At 41.3% G+C, this 24,435-nt stretch overlaps 1 protein-coding gene across 2 annotated transcripts in view; it reads left to right on the top strand.

Moving 5' to 3' along the window:
- The window catches only part of Shisa9 (shisa family member 9), a 299,285-nt gene that overhangs the window by 14,669 nt on the left and 260,181 nt on the right, over nt 1–24,435 (top strand). The window lies entirely within an intron of this gene.

The raw sequence follows: 24,435 nt of genomic DNA, 5'->3' as shown, positions 1-24,435 counted from the left end.
GTTTTCAGGTCACCCTACCTCAAAGCAATGTGAAAATCATGGTTGAAAGCAACAGCTGCAGGCAGTCAGAAGGGTGCGTCTAACCATAGCAGACAGGAGGTTCCCAAAGACAGCAGAAGCTTTGGGGCCATGCACTTTCCCAGGATGGGCATCCTTTGCTGAAACTCATCCACGAGCCACAAGGCTTGTTCATTTGCTGAGACATAGTTTCATATTGTTAGGTGACATGAATTCTCTGATTTTATGATGATAATTTTTCATGGTTTTGGAAATTCTTGTACTGTGTTGGCAATGGCAGTATTTGACATTGACATGGGTAGGAAAATGGGCCACCCAATGGGATGTTTCAGGTTTTATAATATTAAATAACTACATATTATTTATTTGTGAACTGGATTATAATATGGTATTAGAAATCACCCCACTGCAGTGCAGAATACACAAGCATTTGGAGCTTTATGTCCAAATCCAGAAGTGAACACATGCTCTTCCCAAGTCTGATGAGTGAGGCCCCAAATGGTAAGCCAATGGAGACCATCAAAGCAAAGACATGGGGTGCAGTTTCTGGCCTCAGAGGGTGTTGGTTAACAGGTTTTCAGAGTCTCTGTCTCAGGGATGATTTTGAACCACACTGAAGTTGTTCATTGAACAACAAACTTACTCAGCTTTCCTTGCTTGATGGGCAGAAGGTCAGGTAAGGAATGCTAATTAGTTCTGCTTAAGTAAGGGACTTTTGTTTAAAGTTCTGCTGAAGGTAAGTGACTGCTGGGAGGTGTCTGTCCAGGGACTGGGTACTCAAGTGTCTGTGAGAGGCCACTTTGATGTATGTATGATTCTTCTTTGGGTCTATATTTTTGCCTTGATGATTTTTTTGAACACTAGGGGTGGGGTCTAGGCCAGCTTGGGTGGGATGGCATCATATTAGTGGGCCACATTCCTACTCCTTTTTCTTCCTTCCTTTCTTTTTTTTTTTTTGCTTTTTATTTGGAAAGCAGGATTTTACTTACTAATGCTGAGGGTGCCCCTGAGATCTTCTGTAGCCTAGGCTTACATTGACCTCTAGATCTTCCTGTAGCTGGAATCCCAGGCCTCACAAGGCCTGCTTTGGTGGCCTTTGACATCAAAGAGAACAATGCAGGAGAATGTTCCTGGTAAATCCAGGGGAGAATTCCACTAGTGCCATCACCAGCATTGTGTCCTTACAAGAATTGCTTTGGATATTGGTTTCATTTAATTCTGCCAGGTTGACCCAATCCTTCTCCCCAAAGCATTCTTGAGAACCTTTGAGTAAGAACAATTGGGAGTATGTAGCCTTGTAAGTTGAATTGTATGCAAAATAGTAGTTATCAGTAAGAATGAACTTCTTTGTAATGAATTATTTATCTTTTTATTGATCTATAGAAACTTTTTATATATTATAGTCACCTAAAATATGTATGTTCAGAAGATAGGATGATCTTGGGAGTTCCTTGAGAGGTTAGAACTACACGATTGATATTAATTACTTACCAGGGGCTTAACAAGCTGAGCTGTTACAGAACCCATTTTGATTGATGGAGAAGAAACAGGAGAGGAATCTGATCTGATCAATGGGCAATTAGACTAGCCCTTCATAGAATTAGGACCCACCTAAGTGAATATAAAACCACTCCCTGGGCATTGTGGGAGCTCGGTGATTTAGCACTGTGAAATGAGAAGACAGATGCGTGTGTTTGAGACCCATGAAGGAGGGTTGGTGCACTTTTAGGTTGGTCTGCACTTAATATTCAAGTTGCTGGATTTGACTGTGGATTTGATAGTCTGTCTACATGTGTTTTTCATCTCTGCTCAACAATGTTTCCAGAGAGAACTAATCTGTGAAGGGACCCTGGCCAGCTTGAGCATGGCACTCATAGCTCTGGTTGGCCTTGCCCTTCTCTCCCCCTTCCCTCTACCTTGCTGAAAATGGTTAGATTTCATTCCTAAAGCCAGACATCAAGGCTTATTCTCTTATTTGGCCACTTCTTCCTCCTGAGGCTTACTTCCAAGGTCCAGCTATCAAAGTATTGAAGTCCAGCAATCAATAGACCCCTTTGGCTCACCCAATTAACATGCCCAATCAAAATTAAACACCTCATCCTAACACAGAGTTTCCCCTTTACCTTTATAAACTGCCATTTATATATGGGACACTTCTGTCTCCTCGCTATCCAGAGCAGTCCTTTGTCCCTTTGGGACAAATACTCCTTCTCCTTCTCCTTTGTCACTTCCCCTTCTCCCTGTCCTCTGTCTGTCTCCTGTCTTTGTCTCTTATTGCCTGCTTTTTGTCCCTTGTGCTGAGATTTGTCCCCAAGTGGTCTTGGAATGTCCTGAGCCAATACTGATGCCTTCGATCTCTGCTTTTAATTCTCTCATCATCTCCCCATCCTTCCCCCTTCTTCTCCCTTTCCTTTCTCCCTCCCTCCCTCCCTCCCTCCCTCTCTCCTTCCTTCCCTCCTCCCTCTCTCTCTCCTTCCCTCCCTCCCTCCCTCCCTCCCTCCCCCCTCCCTCTCTTCCTCCCTTCCTTCCTTCCTTCCTTCCCTTCTGTGAAACAAGATCTTATTTTGTGTCTCAGGCTTGCCTTGAACTTGTAATTCTCCTGCCTCAGCCTCCTGTGTGCTGGGATTACAATCTTGTGCCACTGTGAGGAGCTCTTGGCATTCTTAACCCCAGAGCTAGCTCACTTCCTGACCTGTCCTTCATGTTTGGGTCAAATGTTACAAGAGCTAATGTGTTCTGTAGGAACACAGGTGTTTGGAAGGGGATGAGGTGGTAGAACTCAGAGGAGAGCGCTTCAAGGTGAGAACGTTGTTACCAGTTTTCTTTTGTAAATTTCCCTGGGTTGATTTTTTTCTGCCATAAAAGGCTGGACTAGCTTTACCCTCAAGAAACAGATACTTTTTCTTTTTTTTCCAGGCATTCAGTGATATTTGGGATGATGATTTTCTGCAAACTCTCTAAACCTTCTGGGTAACTACATTGTGTCCTATGTCATCAGAGAGCACCTGCCTCCCGCTCTTTAACCTCCTATCTTCCAGAGATAGCCCTCCTATTGAAGTCCACTCTTCTTCAGGATGGGAGGTGTGAGTGAAGGGTTGTAGATGCAATCTAGCTGGGCATGTCTCAGCTTTGCTGTTCTAACAAAATAAAAAATGTTTTAGATAGTTTTGCTTATAGAAGACTTGCAGAGATCTATCCATTGAGTTGTGCACACTCTTCACCAACCTTTTCTGTTAACATCTTACACCACTGAGGTTCACTTATTGACATTAGAGACTCTTCATGGGCAAATTCCTCTTAGCTATAGTTGTTTGACTTCCCTTGGTTTCTTTGTATTTCATGATCCACCCTAGTTGCCACCACCTCTTCTTCAGTGGCTAAATTTTCATTGTGTGACACTGTAGCTTGATGTGATGAAGATGGAGAGCAATATTAACTCAGGTACAGAGTATCTTCCAGTGTTTGTAACACCCACATGAAAGCAGCCATCCAGTCAGTGCTGGAATGAAAACAGTTGCTGCCTGGAATGTGCTTTTGTGTATAGAGCTGTGGGGCAATATGTTTTATATTCTATACACATGTGCAGTGTGGCTTTGGCATTTGGTTCATGTACTTACTCTATTTGCCTGTCTGTCTATCTATCTATCTATCTATCTATCTATCTATCTATCTATCTATCTCTACCTACCTACCCACATCTATCACGTATATATTATGCATGTATGTATCTATCATCTATCTGTCTATCTATCAATCTGTCTATCTATCTATCTATCTATCTATCTATCTATCTATCATCTATCTATCTATATCTGTCTGTCTGTCTATCTACCATCTATTTATCTGTCTATCATTTCTGTTACACAAGTATGTGCAGATGTGCTTATCCATGTATTTGCATATAGGGGCCAGAAGTCATCATTGCATGGCTTCTTCTCTCTTTCTTCCTTATTTTTTGAGGCAGCATGTCTCATTGAACCTGGCCCTTTCCATTTTGGCTAGGTTGGCAGGCCAGTAACCCCCTGGGATCTTCCTTTTTCTACCCACCAGCACTGGTGTTACAATCCTAAAGGTCCAATTTTTACAGGGATGCTGGGAATCTGAACTTGAATCCTTGTGCCTGTGCATCAAACATGTTACCCACTGGGTCATCTCCCCAGCCCTACTACTACTTATTATTATTATTTTTTACATCATAATCCAAGCAAGTGAGATTTCACCCAATACTGAGGACAAATAGTGACTTAATGTTTTAAAACATGGAATCCACAACAAAGAGAAGGCTCATGTTCTGACTCTATCAAACCTGCTTCCCAAACATCTCTCATAAACCAAGAAGCAGACTCAGTGATGCTGGTCCCTGAGCCCACTCATTTGTCCATGTTCACCAAGATTGTGGTGGGATGTCCTGCCCTTGGCTTTTGGAAAACTTGGCATAGATGTTCTCAGATTTTTGTAACATACAGGGAGCAGGGGATTCCCCAGCCAGGTCAGGCAGAAGGTCAATCTAGATACCAGTGTTTAAGAGTCAAGTATATGTAATACAATGTTGAGTAACATGGACAGATGGCAATATAAATCCTCAAACACATTGATTTCTCAAAACCGATGGCTTTTGTTATTGTTAGGACAGGAAACTGAGCCTTAAAAGCTTTAATGATATAACATTTGCATAATTATGAATTAATAGAACTGTAGTTTTCTCCCCTAGTGCTGGGGAATTGAACGCATGTCCTCACACATAGTAAGCAAGCACTCTACCACTGAGTGCTTAGATCCCCGCCCCCCTCTGTCTCTCTTTTGAGACAAGGTCTTTCCTAGCTGCAAAGGATGGACTTAAACTCACTATGTAGCTCAGATAGTTGTCAAACTTGGGATCCTGCTGGCTCATCCTCCGTGGTAGCTAGGATTACTGGTCTGCACCACTGGGTCCCACTGAAATAGAGCCAGTGAGGCCCAAGGGCTGTGGTTAATACCTTTGATCTCTCCTTGTTGCAGGTGTTGCAGAACATGTGGGTGTCCCTCTGGGAATGAGCCCTCTGAAGGGTGTGCTAAAGCTCCTTTGGTGCCACAGGAAAGAGTCTCATCCAATTTGCCATCTTGTAGTGAGAACTCCTTTAGAGGCTGGACATTTACTGAGCACTTGCTGTGCAGGCACTGTGTTAAGTGCTGTGAATGTTAAGTTAACTCATTCGTACTCAGAACAACCCTCAGGTAGCTGAGCCCATCTGCCTCTGTCTCCTTGCCCCTGCTGTGCGTTGTGCTCGAGCCCACTGTTCCTAGGGCTCCTCACTTGGCATGCCTGATTCTAAACTGTCTCCTCAGCAAGATCTTCTTCCTTATCTCTGGCCTCCAGTCATTGAATGCTCCTATCTCACCAGGATGTTCTTTATAACACATTGTTCTATCTGAAATTGTCCTGTTGTTTTATCCATCGGTCTTCAACACAGAACAAAACCCATGGAGGAAAGAACTGTGTGTTCACCATCATCTTCCCAACACTGGGCATGTCTGCTTGCAGCAGCAACTCTGTGAATGTCTGTCCAGTGTAGGTGGGCATTGCTATTCACAATTTATGGGTTAGAAAACTGAGATGGAGGAAAGTTAAATAATTCATTTAACATTTGACTGACTGAGATTTTTAAATTCCAGAAAAATGGAAAATTGTGGGAGATGGCAGATGAAACAAAATTGGAAAAATACTGGAAGTCGTTGTGTCTGGGTAACAAAATACCTGGAGTTTGTCCCTTTCTCACTGTGTGTGTAAATGTGTAAAATAGGAGCTAATGTTAAAACATCTGTCTGTGACATCACAGTGACTAAGCAGAGAAGCCAGGATTCACACCTGGGTATGTGCATGTGTGAGATGCCTCCTGGGGAGTTTCAGGTGTCAGGATTGGGGGCTGCATTAGTGACTTCTGTATACATGTGACCAAAATACTGACAGAAGTGACTTAGGAGAGCGACATTTTTTTCCTTGTGGCTTCAGAGAGTTGTTGCTGTGCTGCAGGGAAAGCATACAGAGGCTCAGTCCGTGATGGCAGGGACACACAGCAATGGTAGTTGTATGGCACGCTGTCCATTTGGTGGAGGAGCAGGAAGCAGAGAGTGAGGCAGGAACAAGGGCAGGTATGGCCTTAAAGGCCTCTGACAGCCTGGTCAGTCCCTAAGGTTCCACAGCCTTCCCAGACAGAGTCGCCATTTGGACAGTGTTCAGATATGAGCCTTAGGAGGACATTGTGCTAGCATGATAAGATCAATACCAGCTGCATTCTTGATGGGGGTTTAGGCTCTGGACATAAACTGGTATACTGAGGTGCAAATCTTACACTCTGGCCACACCCTTTCTTATGCCTTTCCCAGGGCCCCGTGCTGCTCAGTTTATCAGTGTTATGTTTCTTTTCTCTTTTTTTACTTTACTGATTGATTCCCTCTAAGATTGCAGCATTCAATTATCCTTATCTTTGAAAATAAACCCATTTAAATAAAGTCACCAATCTTGTTATGGAGCACCAAATATTTCTGACAGTTGTTTACTTGCCTGTAATTAATATTTCCTTTGAATAAACTTTCATCTGGCATTAAAAAAAATTCCCTTTATGTATCAGTGGGATGTAGAAACATGGGTGAGGAGGCTTTCTGTATATCCTCTCAGCTCTTACAAGACTCTGGGAAGGATAAAGCTATGGAAGTAATGATGGGGGCTGCTGGGAGCAAACAGGAGCCCCCCGCCCCCCCAGAACATGGGGCAACAGAGGAGCTAGCGCAGCTTCTCTGAGAAACTGATAAAATTTATTCTGTAAGAAAAATACTCCCCAAAAACTTTTCAAGGAAACAGGGGTCAGGGAATGGAACATTTTGGTATTGTTTGCCTTTGATTGAAGGGAGGACTTAAAGCCACAGAAAACTGTTTTTGAAAGGATTTTATTTTTCTATTGCAAATTGTATAAAGAAAGGAGCTTTTATTTGATTAGGGTCATAATGATTTTGGTAGAAAAATAAGAATAAGAATGCCAAGTCTGACAAAGGAAATCTAGGTTTCAGAGTCAGCTATCAAGAGTTTAATCCAGTCTATTTTCTGGTTCGAGGGCTCTCTTCAATCAATCAGCCTGGTGTTTCTCTCTAGGAGATTAATGTTGATCTTTTGCTTCTGCGGAAATTAACAATCAACAAAAAATAAGTAATATACTTAATATCATGATACATACATTAAAATAATTTACAGTAAGGTTTGAGGAAACCTGCCTTAAAAATCCCTGTAAGCATTCTCAATAAAGTTAATTACAAGTTGAAAGGAAATCTCATTACATTAGGCTGAGAATTACAGTTAATGAAGCTGAGTGTAATCACAATCTGAATATTTCATTAAATGGAGATTTAGAGTCATTAATTCAGGTATTCAGCCTGGAGTCTTGAGCTTACTTCAAGAGTGCTGATTATTGCTTGTGTTTTATATATTTAAATCTGGATCCCTGGACCTGTGGAAACACACCCAGCCCAGCCCCAGATCTTTTGCTGAACCTTTTGGCTGTAGTTACCCTATTCAAGCCACTTAGCCAAAAAAAACTCTCTTGGGTGATTTTGGAGCTGGGGTGAACTTTAGTATTGTCTTGCCTTTGCTGTGTTTCTGACTTCAGAGAGGTCAGGGAATTTATAGAGGAGGAGTCCCAGGGTTCACACAATGTGTTAAGTTTACAATTTTTCCAATAAAGGAAATTAAGAAGCAATTACTAGTCCCAGCATTCTATAGGAGGACTGTAGGTTCAATGCCAGTCTGTGCTAGGAAACAAGACTCTGTCCCAACACCCACCACTCCCACAAAACAAAAAGTAAACAAAAACAAGCCAAAAAGCCTAAACCAAGTGAAATTAGCATCATGTAAAACTTATGTTTCTATGACTTTACTACTCTTTCCCTTTTCATCTACCATCTATCTATCTATCTATCTATCTATCTATCTATCTATCTATCCATCTATCTATCTATCTACCATCTATCCATCAATCTTTTAATTAATTGAAAATGAGAATGTGGGTTTGTGTTTTGCCTGTTTGATCATCAAATGAGTATTTATTATTTACTAAATTCTAGGCATTGTGACTTGGGACTGGTTATATAGAAATTATCACTGTATTTCTACACTCTATCTATCTATTGTGTGATATTTGTACACTGTGTGAAGATATGTTGCTGTGATTGGTTTAATAAAGAGCTGGACAGGCAATAGCTAGGCAGAATGTATAGGTGGGACTTCTGGGAGGGGAAATACATAGGGCATCTGGATCCTGTATGGTGTTTTGTTGACTTTGAGTTTTTTAAATGCAAATGTACAAAAGCCAATAGCTACTGAGAGACACTGTATTATGGAAACTGCTAAATTAAACCAACCTATATATTTAAAAAAGGACTTAACTTCAAAATGAAAGTCAGAAAATATGTTATATTAGGGGAGAAGTTATGCCTTTGTTTCCACAGGAAACAAAATGTTAGGATTCTCTTCATAATTAATGAAGATCAGCTTTTATTGGGAGAGATGTCCTGAAAATCTTGGTTACAGACATAAAAAAGAAACCAAGAAAGAATAAAGGACAGATGATATATATGCTGATCCCTTTACATGGGAACAGCTCTAAGACTGGTTCAGACATGATAAATCTTGTTGGCTACAGAGTCTCATGACTTATTCTTTCATACAGCATGGATAGAGGTTTGATTATACAGTCCAAATGGACTTATAAAGTTGACAGATGCCTTTTACCTGCTCAAACACAGAAGAAAAAAATCATCTTTAACTGACTTGTGCACACCACAATTGCATAATTATGTTAATGTACACATACACACACATACACATACTTGTATGTATCTTACCTTTAAAAGTTTGTGTGTTTTCAGAGAAAAAAGGACAAGACACCAATAAAGACAAGTAGCCTAGGTGATCCAGCCTCTCAGAATGCCTCTGTTGCAGTTTCCTCCAAATTTTGCATCCATAACAGCTTCAAAGCTGCTAGCTGAGATGGTCCACTCTCACAAACTATCCAGCCAAGATTTCATATAAGCTCTACACTTTCCCATCAAACAGAGACTAAACAACAACAACAAAATAATATAGTTAGCTCTACCAGGACTTGGCCCTTATCTCAATTTTCTTAGGGTCCCCTAAAGATATTATCATTCCAAGACAGCAGAAAACAGTTTAGAGAACATGACAACCACATTCCAAAGAGGTGGGGTGGGTGGTTTTTAGTTATTCAGTGGGTTATTAATATTTGTCATCCATTAGGGGATTGGTCACAAGTAGTTATTGGTTTTTAATTTTTTTTTTGGGGGGGGGGGACAGGGTTTCTCTGTGTGGTTTTGGTTCCTGTCCTGGATCTTGCTTTGTAGACCAGGCTGGCTTGGAACTCACAGAAATCCACCTGCCTCTGCCTCCTGAGTGCTGGGATTAAAGCTGTGTGACACCACCACCCAGCACAAGTAGTTATTGGTAATGGTCAGAAAAAAAACTGAACAAAGGAAATTAGATTCAAGGATCTCTTTCTGAAGGGAAAAGGGGGGGGGGGACATAGTATAGAAATGATGGGATAAAAGAGTGGAATGTTCAATCTACATTTTAACAACCACTATTCTCAAATATGCTATATTGGTATGGATTTTTATATATTGATACAAATTTAAGGTTATTTTTTGTTATACTGTATATATGTTTTTACTCTTGTTTAAGGTATTATACCTGTGCAGCTCATTTAAAAATGTAATGTAAAGTTGTGCTGGAGCCCACTGTTCCTAGGGCTCCTCACTTGGCATGCCTGATTCTAAACTGTCTCCTCAGCAAGATCTTCTTCCTTATCTCTGGCCTCCAGTCATTGAATGCTCCTATCTCACCAGGATGTTCTTTATAACACATTGTTCTATCTGAAATTGTCCTGTTGTTTTATCCATCGGTCTTCAACACAGAACAAAACCCATGGAGGAAAGAACTGTGTGTTCACCATCATCTTCCCAACACTGGGCATGTCTGCTTGCAGCAGCAACTCTGTGAATGTCTGTCCAGTGTAGGTGGGCATTGCTATTCACAATTTATGGGTTAGAAAACTGAGATGGAGGAAAGTTAAATAATTCATTTAACATTTGACTGACTGAGATTTTTAAATTCCAGAAAAATGGAAAATTGTGGGAGATGGCAGATGAAACAAAATTGTTTAAAATGTAATGTAAAGTTCTAATTCTTTATAAACCATTTAGGATAATTAAGAGATGCAAGTTGGCAGATTAACAAGATTAACAATCAAACTTGTAATCATGTTAGGTATGTTTTCAAGGTTAAACAAAGATATATTTCAGATAGGTTGGTGGTCTTCAAACACTTCAGAGATCTACAGAATATGGCATTTAAAATGTTTTAATAACATAAAGCTTTTCATGACAGTAAGACATGTCTTCTCATGGCAGCACCAATTTACTTTAAAAAAGGATGATGTGTAGCAGGAATCTTAAAAGTTCTTTTTAATATAATTCAAACCAGTTACTGGGGTGAATGCTGGGAGATCAGAGAAAAAGAACAAGCCACAGCTTTGCCACCTTGACAATTCCTCAGCTGATTCTGTTTCCTCAGACTGGATGGCTCTCCGCTGAACTGTGCTGCTGAAAAGCCTAATTGCTTAACCAGGCAAATGCTTCTAGTTTCTGGTCTTACGCCTTATATATCTTTCTACTTTCTGCCATCACTCACTGGGATTAAAGGCTCACTTCTTGGGATTAAAGGCATGTGTCACCATGCCTGGCTGTGTCCAATGTGGCCTTGAACTCACAGAGATCCAGAGTTATTTCTGTCTCTGGAATGCTAGGATTAAAGGTGTGAGTGCCACCGCCTAACCTCTATGCTTAATATTGTGGCTTTTCTGTTCTCTGACCCCAGATAAGTTTATTAGGGCACACAATATTTTGGTGAACACAATACCACCACAACGATGGGCATCAAAGAACCTCCTTATGGAGTTTGCCTTCAGTGTGGCAAAGCTAGCCACTGGGCAAGAAACTGCCCTTTCCTCAAACTGAACAAGCAGGGCACAAAAGAAACTGACTGCAGAACTTTGTCAAGACAAGGTAGGACAGTCCTTCAAAATTCATGCTTCAAAGAAAAGTCTGTCAGGCTATAGTTCAAAGACAGATTCCCCAACATTACTGACTGTCCAGGGAGACAGATGTCTCTGTCATTTCTATAGTTTTGGAAGTTGATTTCTCTGAACTTGCTGTTTACTCAGGTAATATTATATTCTTCTTGGGTCTCTGAAGGAGATTTAAGACTAGAGAGTATACAGTTTTCCTTGTTACCAATTTCAGGGAAAAAACTTACATAAGAGATATAAAGCTTATACGGTTGAGAAGCACAAAAGCTTAGACTGTTTACCTAAGAAGATGTTTGTAGGTCTAAAAGGCTATTTTTATTATGGTAATATAAATTATGATAGAAAATGGTTTTGACAACTCTGAGATACCATCTTACACCTGTCAGAAGGGCTAAGATAAAAAACACTGAAGACAGCTTATGTTGGAGAGGATGTGGAGCAAGGAGAACACTCCTCCACTGTTAGTGGGAATGCAAGCTTGTACAGCCACTCTGGAAATTAGTATGGTGGTTTCTCAGAAAATTGGGAATAAGTCTTTCTCAAGACCCAGTTATAACATTCTTGGGCATATACACAAGGACACATGCTCAACTATGTTCATATCAGCATATTCATAATAGCAAGAACCTGGAAACAACCTAGATGCCCCTCAGCTGAAGAATGGATAAAGAAAATATGGCACATATATACAATGGAGTACTACTCAGCAGTAAAAAACAATGATATCATGAAATTTGGAGGCAAATGGATCGCTCTAGAAAATATCATTTTGAGTGAGGTAACCCAGACTCAGAAGGACAAACATAGTATGTACTTATTTATAAGTGGATACTAAATGTGAAGGAAGGGATGGCCAGACTGCAACCCACAACTCCAGAGAGGCTAACTAACAGGAAAAGACCCTAGGAGGGACACATAGATGACCCTGTGAAGGAGGAGTGAATGAAATCTACATGAGTGAACTGGGTGTGGGGGGTGGCAGAGGGCGAGGAGTGGGGGATGAAAACATAGGGAAATGGGAGGGTCAACCTGGAACAGGGACAGAGTGGAAGGGCAAGGAGGAAGATACCATGATAGATGAGGACATCATGGGAATAAGAAGAGGCAGGGTGCTGGGGAGGCTCTCAGGAATCCATAAGGTTGACCCCACCTTGGTCTGCTGGCAGTGGTCCAGAGGGTGCCTAGACTGGTCTACTCTGGTGACCAGCCTAGCAAATAACCTAGATGTCATCATAGAGCCTTTGTCCAGTGACAGATGGAGGCAGATACAGAGATCCATGGTCAGGCACCAGGCTGAGCTCCTGGAATCCAATTGATGAGAGAGAGGAGAGATACTGCAGGCGAGGGACATTGAGATCATGATGGGAGGACTGCAGAGATGACCGGCCACAGTAGTGGAAGCCCATGAACTGTAGACTGGTGGCTGTGGAGCCCACATATGACTAGACTAGGCCCTCTGGATATGGAAGATAGTTGTTTGGCTCAAACTGTTTGTGGGACACCCAGGCAGGGGGATTGGGACCTGTCCCTGGTCTATGGGCAGGCTTCTAGAATCCAGTGCCTGTAGTGTGATACCTTGCCCAGCCTTGGTGCAGTGGGAGGGGGCTTAGACCAGCCTAGGCTCAGTGTGCTGAGCCCTGCTGACTCCCCATGGGAGACCTCGATTGGGAGGACATGGGAAGTGGGGTGGCTTGGGAAAGAGGGCTGGGGGTGGGAGGAGGGAGGAGGGGAGTCTGTGGATAGCATGTGGAGTGGGCAGAAAATTTCTTAATAAAGAAAAATGAAAAAAATGAATGCTATAAATGTAAAAAAGAAAATGGTTTTGATGTAAAACTTTAAATTCATCAAGATAAGGTAGATTATTTAATAGAGTATTTTCTTCAAATATGCCAAATACAAATGGACTGGACATTGTGAATATAATTCTTACCTCATAATTGTTCTTATTGTATATAGTTTTACTATGGTAGAGTTAAAACCTTTCCTTCTTATTTAGACAAAAGGGGGAAATGTTGTGAGATAGTTGTATACTATGTGAAGATATATTGCTGTGATTAGTTTAATAAAGAGCTGAACAACCAATAGCTAGGCAGCAGGTATAGGCAGGAATTCTAGACTGAGAATGGAAGTAGGAGAAGATGATTGAGATGCACAGGAGGAAACAGGAGGCACAAGATGGAAGAGAGGTAATGCCATATGCTAGAATGTAGATAAATATGAATGGGTTAATTTCAGTTATAAGAGGTAGTGGGACAAGCCTAAGCTAAAGTTGAGCTTTCATAATTAGTAAGAATTCTCCATGTCACTATTTGAGAGCTGGCTGGCGGGACTGAGAAAGACGCATTGCAATCTATATATCTGGATAAATTTAATAATTAATCATCTATCAATATATCTGGGTATAGTTAATAGATACATACTCATATTAAACAAGATATGAGAAAATGTATGGATCTTCTTAAAGTTACATGGCAAAATTTGTCTGGTCAATACTGCTTTTTAAAAATAGTTTTTGAATATTTAAGGTACAGTGAATGATCACAAGTATATGCTGACTTGGCAGTTCCATGGGGATCTGGAAGCAAGGGTAGACATTTGCAGTGATGCATACAGTGACTCACTTGTTGTTATAAAGAAGCCCTTTGATATATTCAAATGGTCAACATTTTAACAATGTACTGAATTACCAAGAGGCCTTGAGTTGGAAGTTGTGTGGAGGCAGAGTGGAATATTTACTGTTCACTGTTTCACTGTGAACACTTTTGGTCAGATGATAAATTAGAGGGTGGTCAGGCCCAGATGCCAAGCTCTTAAATAAAGCTTTAACTGTGTCAGACTGCCTTTACCCCATGGGACTTACACTTGTCCTCTTTTCTTGCTACATGCTTCCCTGTGATCCTCAGATGGCTGGCTTCTTCTCATTGTATTTCCCAAACCATTGTTGTGGTTTGAACATAGAATCAGGGCCCCTCTATGCCCCCAACAGGCTCATGTTGAAGTTTGAACACTTGATCACCTTGTGGCTCTATTTTGGAAGGTTGTGGAACCTTTTGGAGGAGTGATATGGTGGTTTGAAAGAAAATGGCCCCCAAAGGGAGCAGCACTAATAAAAGGTGTGGCCTTGTTGGTGGAAGTGTGTCACTGTGGAGGTGGGCTTTGAGGGATCATATATGGTCAAGCCACATCCAGTGAGACAGTTCATTTCCTGTGCCTACAAGATGTAAAACTCTCAACTCCAGCACCATGTCTGCTTGCAGGCTGTCATGTCCCACCATGATGATAATGGATGAACCTCTGAACTGTGAATGAACTACCCAAATTAAATGTTTTCCTTTATAAGAGTCACCATGTTCATGGTGTCTCTTCACAGCAAAAGAAACCCTGACTAAGATAAGCAACTTAGCTGAAGGAAGTGATCTTCGAGGTTTTAGGTGCATTGCCACTTCCTGTCTGCTCTATGCTTCATGTTCCATCAAGGTATGAGTCTCAGCTGACCACTGTTGCCCCATGGAGCTGCCTGTGGCCCCGATTTCCCTTCAAATAGATGGCATCCCTTCAAACTTTCTGGCCCAAAGAAACCCTCCCTTGAGTTGCTTCCAGCCAAGTGTGTTGTCACAGCAACATGAAAAGTAACAAACACCTGTTCTCTCTTAAAATGTGTGCTCTGTGCAAAGCCTCTGTGCAGAGCTGCCTTGCAGGAACTTGCTATGGGAATTTACCATTTACCTTCCTCACAGCTGATATCACTGTCTAAACTCATCTCTCTTCCTTCTTCTTTTTCTCTCTTTCCACCAAGATGGCAGACACCAGGGTGCTTTGTCTGACTATTCCCTCCTGTTATCCCCAGTACCTGGTGCACAGTAGGTGCTTGTAAAAAAATTGTTGGGTGAATGAATGTTGTCAGAGTACAGTACTGGGCATATTTTATCAGATACACTGCTCCTACTGTTTTTCTTTGTAAAACCTCTGGAGTTTTACTCCTGTGTACTAGATTTTCACATTGTATCTGAATTTAGTAAATGTTAAGTCATGCGCCAAGAGGAGTTGTACACCTTGAAAAGCTCACAAGTCTGTCACTGTTCTGACATTGCTGGCAATTAGGAAATGTCACACAAAGGCAGTGTTTCCCAAGTTCAATCTACTGATCCAATCACAATTGATTTTTTTCAGTGGTATTTTCCTCAATTTCATTCTGTTTCTCTGCCTCACAATGTTCTGTCCATGCCAGTTCTCAATCATATTAGCATCAAAGCAAACTAAAGAGGGAATTGGGTGTGTTTAATATTTATGAAATGACTATGTTGTATTGATATGAATAATAAAAAAACCTTAGCTCTGGAGAGGCAAAGTAACCTTAATAATCCTCTACTTAGGATCATAATATTTATTTCAGTGTGTTACCAAACAGACTATCTGTGACAGCTATGTTGCACATTTAATTATTATAGTCTGCTGGGAGGAGGTGGTGGGTGCATGCCTTTAGTCCCGACACTCAGGAAGCAGAAGCAGGTGGATCTCTGACTTTGAGGCCAGCCAGGGTTATACAGAGAGATCCTGTCTTGAAAAACAACAGCAAAAATTATTATAGTTTAAAGGAAGTTTTAAAACTCAGTATAGATGAAGGAAAATGAAAACCCACAGCATACACAGAGGTCAATTCTGAATCTTTTACCAGATCATTGCCCAGTGGCAAGCCCTAAGCCCTGGTTAGCAGTAGTAAGAATAGAACGTTTAGAAAATGTATTGCTGTAGATCAGTGCTTCTCAACTTCCCTAATGCTGTGAGCCTTTGATGCAGTTCTTCATGTTGTGGTGCTACTTCATAACTGTAATTTTGCTACTGTTATGAATTGTAATGTAAATATCTGATATGTAGGGATCTGATAAGTGATTTCAAAGGAGTCAAGACCTATAGGCTGAAAACCCTGCTGTAGATAGAGGGGGTGGGGAGAAAATTCTTCTTGAAGGTATTTCCGTGTTTTGTTTTGTTTTTGAGTTTTGATTAGCACATACTAATTATACATATTTGTCTTGTATATGACATTTTCTTACATATCTGTACTTCTTTGATCACATTAACCACCCCCCTTACCCTCTCTCCTCCCTGTCTCTCCTGATTCCCTTCCTCTCCCCAGCTAGTCTCCTTTTATTTCCACATCTGTTTGGAAACCAATTAGTTTAATCAAGGTCACTTATAGGAGCATGGGTGAGAGGTGGTTCACCAGAATGTGGGTGACTCTGTAGTGTCTACACCACCAAAGAAAATGTCTCTCTCTCAAGTGGGGACTTTCCTTGTGCTTTGATCTTTGATCTCTCTGTGTCCCATTGCAACTGTTCATTTTTTAAAATCAAGCAGCAGATGTATGTAAGCCATAGCATAAAGTGTACTCAGGTAGAAAGTGACTAACACTGATAATACGTGTTGGTTAGCTGTGATATGCCAATGTATTACCTCATTTATTCTTTTCAACACTGCAAAATGGGTGGGTTTACCCATATTTTAAAGATGTCTTTTTTTTTTTTTTTTTTTGGTCGAGACAGGGTTTCTCTGTGTAGCTTTGTGCCTTTCCTGGAACTTGCTTTGTAGACCAGGCTGGCCTCGAACTCACAGAGATCTGCCTACCTCTGCCTCCCAAGTGCTGGGATTACAGGCGTGCAAAACCAATGCCGGCAAAGCTGTCTCAGGGATCTTTATGTTTTATATAAGCAGACATAGACTTTATATTTAATGTCCAGAGAGAGCAGGATTCAGTTACACTTTGGTCTGACTCCCAAGCCTGGATTCTTTCTTCCATCCAAAGTAGAATAGATGTTCCAGTATGAGTGCTGTCACTGATAACTGATTATAACTGCCTGCAGTGAAATACTGAAAATGTATTTCAAGACTATATTCAAACCAAGAATGCATTGAGTGTTGTGATTGCTTAGTCATGCCTGCAGAGAGAGGGCATGAGTGCTGTGATTATTTAGTCATGCCTGCAGTGAGAGCAGGATAGGTTAGTTCTTATGTACCATATATTTTTATTCTTATCTCTGCTACAGATATGATAAAAAGACCCTCAAAGGACAAGTGATTTTGTAAACCAAGTGAGATACATAAGATATAGTACAGGGGAATATAAACCAAATTGATAGATCAAGAAGGCCTCAAGTGTGAAGTACATAACATATGGTGTTTGGATATATAGTAGGCAATTAGCATTTCTTTGCTTAATGAATGAGTGAACATTCAACTGAATAGTTGAAAATGTGACAGCTTCTGGTTCCTTGAGATCGCCAAGAATTCTGCCATTTCGTCAAGTCCAAGTGCCTTAAAACGTCCATAAACACCATTTCTTTAGTTTCTGATCAGAATGCTAATCCAGAATTGTATTTTAAGAGTGTATCTTTGATTTATTTTCAAATCATAGCTGGTGTAACCAAGGGAAATTTCATCTATTTGTAATCTTGCAAAGCTGCTGTAGAAAGATTGGAAGTTTATATTGTTCAGTATTCTTTTGTAAAATTATTACTGTGTGTGCATATTGTATGAGTGAGCACATGCTACAGAGGACAGGTCACAGAATAGCTTTGTGGAGTCAGTTTTCTCCTTCCACCCTTTATATGATATTCTGGTTTGATTTCATTACTATGACAAAAATTTATAACCAATGCAACTTAAGAGAAGAAAGGATTTATTTCATTTATACTTCATGGCTATATCCATCAGAGAGAAATCAGGGAAGAAATTAAACCAGGAACTGAGGCAAAATGTTGCTTGCTGGCTCACTCACAGGATCATGTTCAGCTAACTTTCTTATATAGCCCAGGACCTCCTACCCAGGGAATGGTGCTGTACACAGTGGGCTGGGTCCTCCTGCATCAATTAGTAATCAAGACAGTCCTCTAAAGACATGCCCATAGGCCAATCTGATTTAGGCAATTCTTTACTGAGGCTTTCCTCTTAGATGGCTCTGTACTGTGTCAAACTGACAAAGCTAACTAGGACACATAGGTTCTGGGATTTGAACAGGTCACAAGGCAAATGCTTTTATCCACTGAGCCACCTTGCCTCAGTATATAGAGAATAAATTGTGTATTCCAAGTGTATTCATATCTTTTTATTTTATTATCTAAGATTCACTGTACTAATAAATTAAAAACAAACAATGTCTTTGACTTCTAGAACCTGTATTTCAGTAAGGGGAGACGGTCTGTGGTTTGAAAGAAAAATGGCTCCCACAGGAAATAGCACTATTAGGAGGTGTGGCCTTGTTGGAAGAAATATGGCCTTGTTGGGGGAAGTGTGTCACTGTGGGGGCGGGTTTTGAGGTCTCCTATGCTCAAGCTATGCTCAGCGACACACAGTTCACTTCCTGTTGCCTGTGGATCAAGATGTAGAACTCTTAGCTTCTTCTTTGGTACCACATCTGCCTGCACACTGCCATGTCCTGCCATGATGATGATGAACTAAACCTCTGAACTGTAAGCTACTCCAATTAAATGTTTTCTTTAATGAGGGTTGTCATAGTCACAACAATAGAAACCCTAACTAAGGCACTCTCCAAAAAGCTAATAGATAAAAATAAGTGAGAAATGCTACTTAAGATAAATATGGGGTAATTAAATGAAGTGATGTAGTTAAGCTCAGCAAGACTCCTGGGATGAGGTGACAGTGAAGGCCAGACTCAAGGGTGAATGGGAAGGGACAGGAAGGATGTGAAGAGAGGGTGGAGAGGTAATCCTAGTCATAGACTGGAAATGAGCAAAGCTGTCATGGCAGGAACACAGTTCACATACTTGTGAAGTAGGACTGTAGTGTGGTGAGGGAGGAAAAAGTTTCTATCAGTAAATGTGGAGAAATGCTATTCAAAACTGAGAACAGATTAAAGTACCAGCCATAGATCATAGGTGAAATATTTAACAAGTGTAGTGTGATTATGTGTGTGTGCTTGTATGCATGCATGTGCATGCCATTGCATGTCTGTGGAGGTCAGAGGACACTTCATTGAGGAAGGTCTTCACTGTTGCTCTACTCCACCAAATGTAGCCCATGGGCTTTTGGATAATTCTCTAGTCTCTGCCATTTTTCCCATCTTGGGAGGGAGTGCTAGGATCACAGAGGCTCACCACCACATTTAGCTTTTTATGAGGGCTTGAGTGGTCAAACTTGTGCAGCTGACTTCTTTTCCCAAGCCATTTATGTGTAATTTTTGAGCTACAACTAAGTCTTGCGCTATTGGGTATCTTCTGTGCCTAAGTGCTTGATCTGGTCATCACTTGCTTCCCAGTGGCTGTGACATTAAACACTACATCTTAGAAAAATTCTGCAAAACCAGAGCTCTTTGAGCAAATAAATGAGAGACTCTAAGAAAAAAATGCAACAATGCCATTTTAAGTGTGCTTATTTCAGTTTTTCAAACTGAAATATCTATTAAACATCTGGTGTGGCAATTATTAATATCTGGGGGAAGTAATATTCTGAGAGCCAACTTTGAAGAATGTTAGTGGATTCATTCTTACCTGGCCCTACTTAATCACCTCCTATGGTGATAAACTCATTATGTCCCAAGGCAATCCATCCTGTTTCCAGGCTGATTTCATTGATGAAGAATTTGCCTTATGCCCATTCCAATATTCTCAGCCAAACCCCTTAAAACAGCTACCAAAGGAAGCTAAAGCCATTAGTAAGTTGCTTCCCTCCCCTCTCTGCTGCCCAGTATCCCTTACCTTTTAAGGCTCAGAGTCACTAGTTCACGTCACAGTGTTGGGTTACAAGCAACAGGAATCAGTTCTACAAAAGATGAGGGAAAACCTAACTTTTGGAAGAATGTGGGTTGGTTCATAGAACTAAGAAATATACGAGTGTTTCAGCTTGGGGAGGCAAGGACACAGGCACTACTTTCTGTCATCTGCATTCTCCTGCCCTCTTTTTGAGATTGTCTTATTACTTAGCACAGGCTGACTTTGAAATCACTATCCTCCTATACTAATGTTACAGGATTACAGACATGCACTGTGCTGTGGTTTGGACATAAAACGACCTCTGTAGGTTCATGTGTTTGAACACTTGGTCCCTAGCTGGAGGCACTGGAGGTAAGACTGTAGAACCTTTAGGAGGTGGTGCTCCTGTTTTAGCCCCACTCCAACCCCTGTTCTCTCACTGCTTCCTGACTTCCTGCTTCTGCTGCCATGATGGACTGTATCCCTTCAAACTGGAAGTTAAAGAAGTCTTCCCTTAAGGCACTTCTCAGCACCAGGTATTCTAACCATGTTTGTTTTTCAGAGCTACCTTGAAAACATGAGTCACTCCAATCATTTTTCTCTCTTTGTGTCCATTTAAGTTTAAGGGCCTAGAGAAGGCTCTGACTGCTCCATATTGAGTCACATCTTCAACCCTTGTCCTTGAGAGAGGTAGATGTTTTAGGTGTTAGTTTTGCTGCATATAAGGATGGAAAGGGAAGTCTATAGAAAGAAACTAAGGTGATGACCAGGAGAAGCAGAATATGGGCTTCTGGGCACTTCAGTGGGGGAAGCCAGCAAAGCCCCTTCTCCTGAATATCTGTTGTCTGGTATTAATTAGACTGACATCTGTCCAAGTCATTTCCATACCATTCAGCTTCACTAACATGACAATGCTGTCTGCATGGTTCCCATGGCATGTGCCTCAGCCCCTAGAGTGCTCTTTGACAATGGGGATGTGTTTCCCTGTGGCTTTATTAGACAATCATGAAACCTATAGCATGTCTCCAACAAAAACTGGCTTGCGTGATCATGAGGCTAGATAGCCAATTAATCAGCAGGGAAGTATTAGCCATGCAATATACTGAGAAGGAGGTGTGAGTAGTTTCATGAGCCCATGGTGAAGCTTGTTTGCAGGAAGCTGCTAACAGATTGAAAGAACTTGCCTTGTTTGGTCAGAGTGGACTTTCATGGGATACGAGGACATATGGAGAAAGATGTGTGGAAAGCCTCAAAGACAAAGTAGAAAAATTCAGAACTGAGATTTGGGGAGCTCTTGCCCCAAGCCTGACAACCCTTTCTAACAAGGGTCTTGTAAGGTTGTTGGGGTAGTAAGGAAAAGAGATCTTTAAGATAATTTGGAGAAGTGCTCCAGCAAGCTTAAGCACAACTGCCACTACCTTACCCATAAAGTCTTTGTTCCAACCCTCCACCAGAGCCTTTTGAGAGTTGCTAGGAAACCAGGGATGCTTGAACAGTTGTGATCTGATTACAATAATCTTCTAGGTTTCCATGGTTGGAGGAGGAGCCAGGCTGGCCCGGTGCTGTATTCTCTTACCTTACTATGGAGTACAGTGAGCCACAAGTGTCTTTCAGGTGTGTGAATTCCACTTTGTGATCTCAGTTCAGGGATGAGGAGAAGAGAATTGGTGGTGGGGAGTAAGAGCATGAGCTTGTAACATAAATAATTCAAGTGTTACTGTCCCCCTTCCACACAATGAGCATATGCTAGAAGTGAGACGGGAGACATGCGTCTGCTTCTGCCTCAGACACATTCACTTCCCACGAGCTGCTCCAGAGTGTGATTCTAGCATTTAAAGATATGCATTTTTCATATAACTTGGCCCCTAAATACAAGTTAGTTACATCATCTGGTGCTTAACCAAGGAAACAGCCATCCCGAGAAATTTGAGCAGCACATGACTGTAGCTGCCCCTTTTTACCTCAGCTCTCTGCCTAAGATGGGGCTCCCTGTCCCGTTCTGTGATATCCTTTCTTGGTAGCCATGGGTGGTACTATATGCTTTTGCCTATTTGCAGACTTGCATGGCCTTGCTAGTAATCATCAAGACTTACACATTTATTCTGTGCCTGAGTGTTGTCTCTTGACATCACAGAAAGTGCTCCCAGGTGCCTTCATTTAAATAGCAGACCCTCTGTGAATCACAGTCTTTTCAGCTTACCACTGACCTGTGTTCAGATTTGTTGGAGTTTTAGATGGTCTGTTGAACTTAAAATTTCCCAGGATAGCTACTCTTGGCTTTCAGGATTGTCTTTTGGGCAGTAGTCTGTTCATTTCTGTGTAGTCCATCTTTAAAAATAAATGTATTTGAATAGGTCAATGTGTACATGCAGGAAAAAAGTCAAGAATATAGGCCAGACATTGAATGTCCTCCATCCTCCATACCCTACCTTTCTTCTCCAGAGCCACCAATGGAGATCAGTTTATGGGCTGGTCTTCCAGAGGTAGCCTATGCATTTGTTAATGTTTATGAATATCTCTGTACCTTGTTTGACTTCACTTTGTAGGGAGTGTCTTACTTTGCTTCGACTTCCATAACTATGTACCACCAACTAGGTGGCTTAAATGTCAGAATATTTTTATGTAATGATCATAGAGACTGGAAAGTCAAAACCAAGGTATTGGTAGGAAGGGTGAGGCAAGAGAAAGAAGGAGTTTTATTTCTTTCTTGTAGTTTCTCATTTAACTCTCATCTGCTCACCATCCCTAAATACAGTGATGTTAGGTACTAGGCCTTCAATATATGAGTACGGAAGCAGGGTGTAGACATTCGGTCTGCAGCAGCAGATGATGGAGATGCTTATCTAGCCAGTAGGTTTAGGCAAAGATACATTATTACCTTTTCTGGAGACTGAGCTGATGATGCTGGACAGCTGGTACCAGATAGGATGTTAGAAGAGGAGGGATGCGGAATCCAAATCGACCTCTGTAGGTGGACACTGCTGGTTCTCAGATAAGCTGATCTCATGCTCAGTATGAAGAGTATGAACTTTACAAGCCTTTGACTTTTTGGGGGTGATTGTGAGAGGGACACCCAGGTTAAGATGTGGAGCCCCATGTAGGAAAGGGAAGGAGAAAGCTATCCTTGTTACAGTCTATACATTCTGGCAAGTCAGTTCTTGGTCCTTAGAACCCCAGGACCCCAGAGAACCCAAGGCCACAGTGGGGCTGTAGATACTCTCTCACAGCTCTGGCATGTTCCCCTTTTTACACTGTTGTCCCCTGCCCATCCTCAGGCATGGCCCCACTCAGCTTGTTCCCAGGCAATCTTGCTACCCAGGATCCATTACTCCTTTTCAGTGTTCTACCCACTTCTGATCTCTCCACATTTGCTTATGGTCATCTAGTTCTCATTCTGCCCTTTGCCCTTTGGTTTTGTGCCTTTGACTCTCATGGGGACGTCTGTTTTCTTTCTAACTAGAATGAAGACTCTATGAGGGTGCTAACCACTTCTAAGTGTTCCCCACCATGTCTAACATGCACCATGCTCTCTGAAAACACTTGGTGAATGCTCATTGGGAGAACACATTCTCTTGCTGCTTTGGGGAAGAAGAATGCAAAAGAGAGGAGAGGCCCAGGATGTTTTCTTCTGAAGGTCATTCATTGTCCCAGCACATTTCCTCCCAGGTTCGTTGTTAGTGGGATGTACATTGTGTTTGCACTGGGCATACTGTATGCTTGTCCCTTGGCACTCATTGGGAATTGGTTGTCCTAGAAACTGAACACTGCAAATGCTCAAGTTTCTTATACACAAAATAGCAGAGAATCTGTGTATATCTTGTGTAGGTTACTTATAGTACTTAATGACATGATTGCTAAGTACCTGCTCTACCATCTTAGTTAAAGAATAATGACAAAAAAGCATTCTATACAACTTTAATGTAGATACAACTCATGCCTCTCTCCAGTATTTGGTGGAATTGATTGACAGAATCTATACATGGGGAGAGCCACTGCACTTTAAATGGAACTCTACAGTTGACCAATGATTGTCATTTACTTATTATAGCTCTCATTCACATAATCAGAGATGTTGTCACTGGTACGAATAGTTGTTTTGGGGATTTGAAATTCTAAATGTGTCTAGATTGTGCTTTCTTCCTTTTACCCACCGTCTGCATGTCCTTGCCATTATCATGACAGTCAATGGAACATTCCAGAAATGATGATAAATATGTGGTACTGGAGGAGTTGGGGACCTTCTCTCCAGCCCTGCTAGACAGCCCACTTATAAAATAAACACACAGACACTTATATTATTTAAACTGTTTGGCCATTAGCTCAGGCCTACCGTTGTCTAGCTCTTACTCTTATATTTTGCTCATTTTTATTAATCTATACTTTGCCATGTGGCTTGTGGCTTACTGGTACCTTACATCTTCCTGGTGGCGGCTGGCAGTGTATTCCCCCGTGCCTTTCTTTTTTTCCCAATTCTCCTCTCTCTTAGTCCCGCATATACTTCCTGCATGGCTACTGACCAATCACTGTTTTATTTATACAGAGCAATATCCACAGCATGGTACGTAGCACTTACCCAATGTAGAATG

The sequence above is a fragment of the Onychomys torridus genome, chromosome 8 (genome assembly GCF_903995425.1).
Source record: "Onychomys torridus chromosome 8, mOncTor1.1, whole genome shotgun sequence".
Classification (NCBI taxonomy): domain Eukaryota; kingdom Metazoa; phylum Chordata; class Mammalia; order Rodentia; family Cricetidae; genus Onychomys; species Onychomys torridus.
The sequence above is the reverse complement of the archived record's forward strand: the minus strand, read 5'-3'. Positions and strand labels throughout refer to the sequence as shown.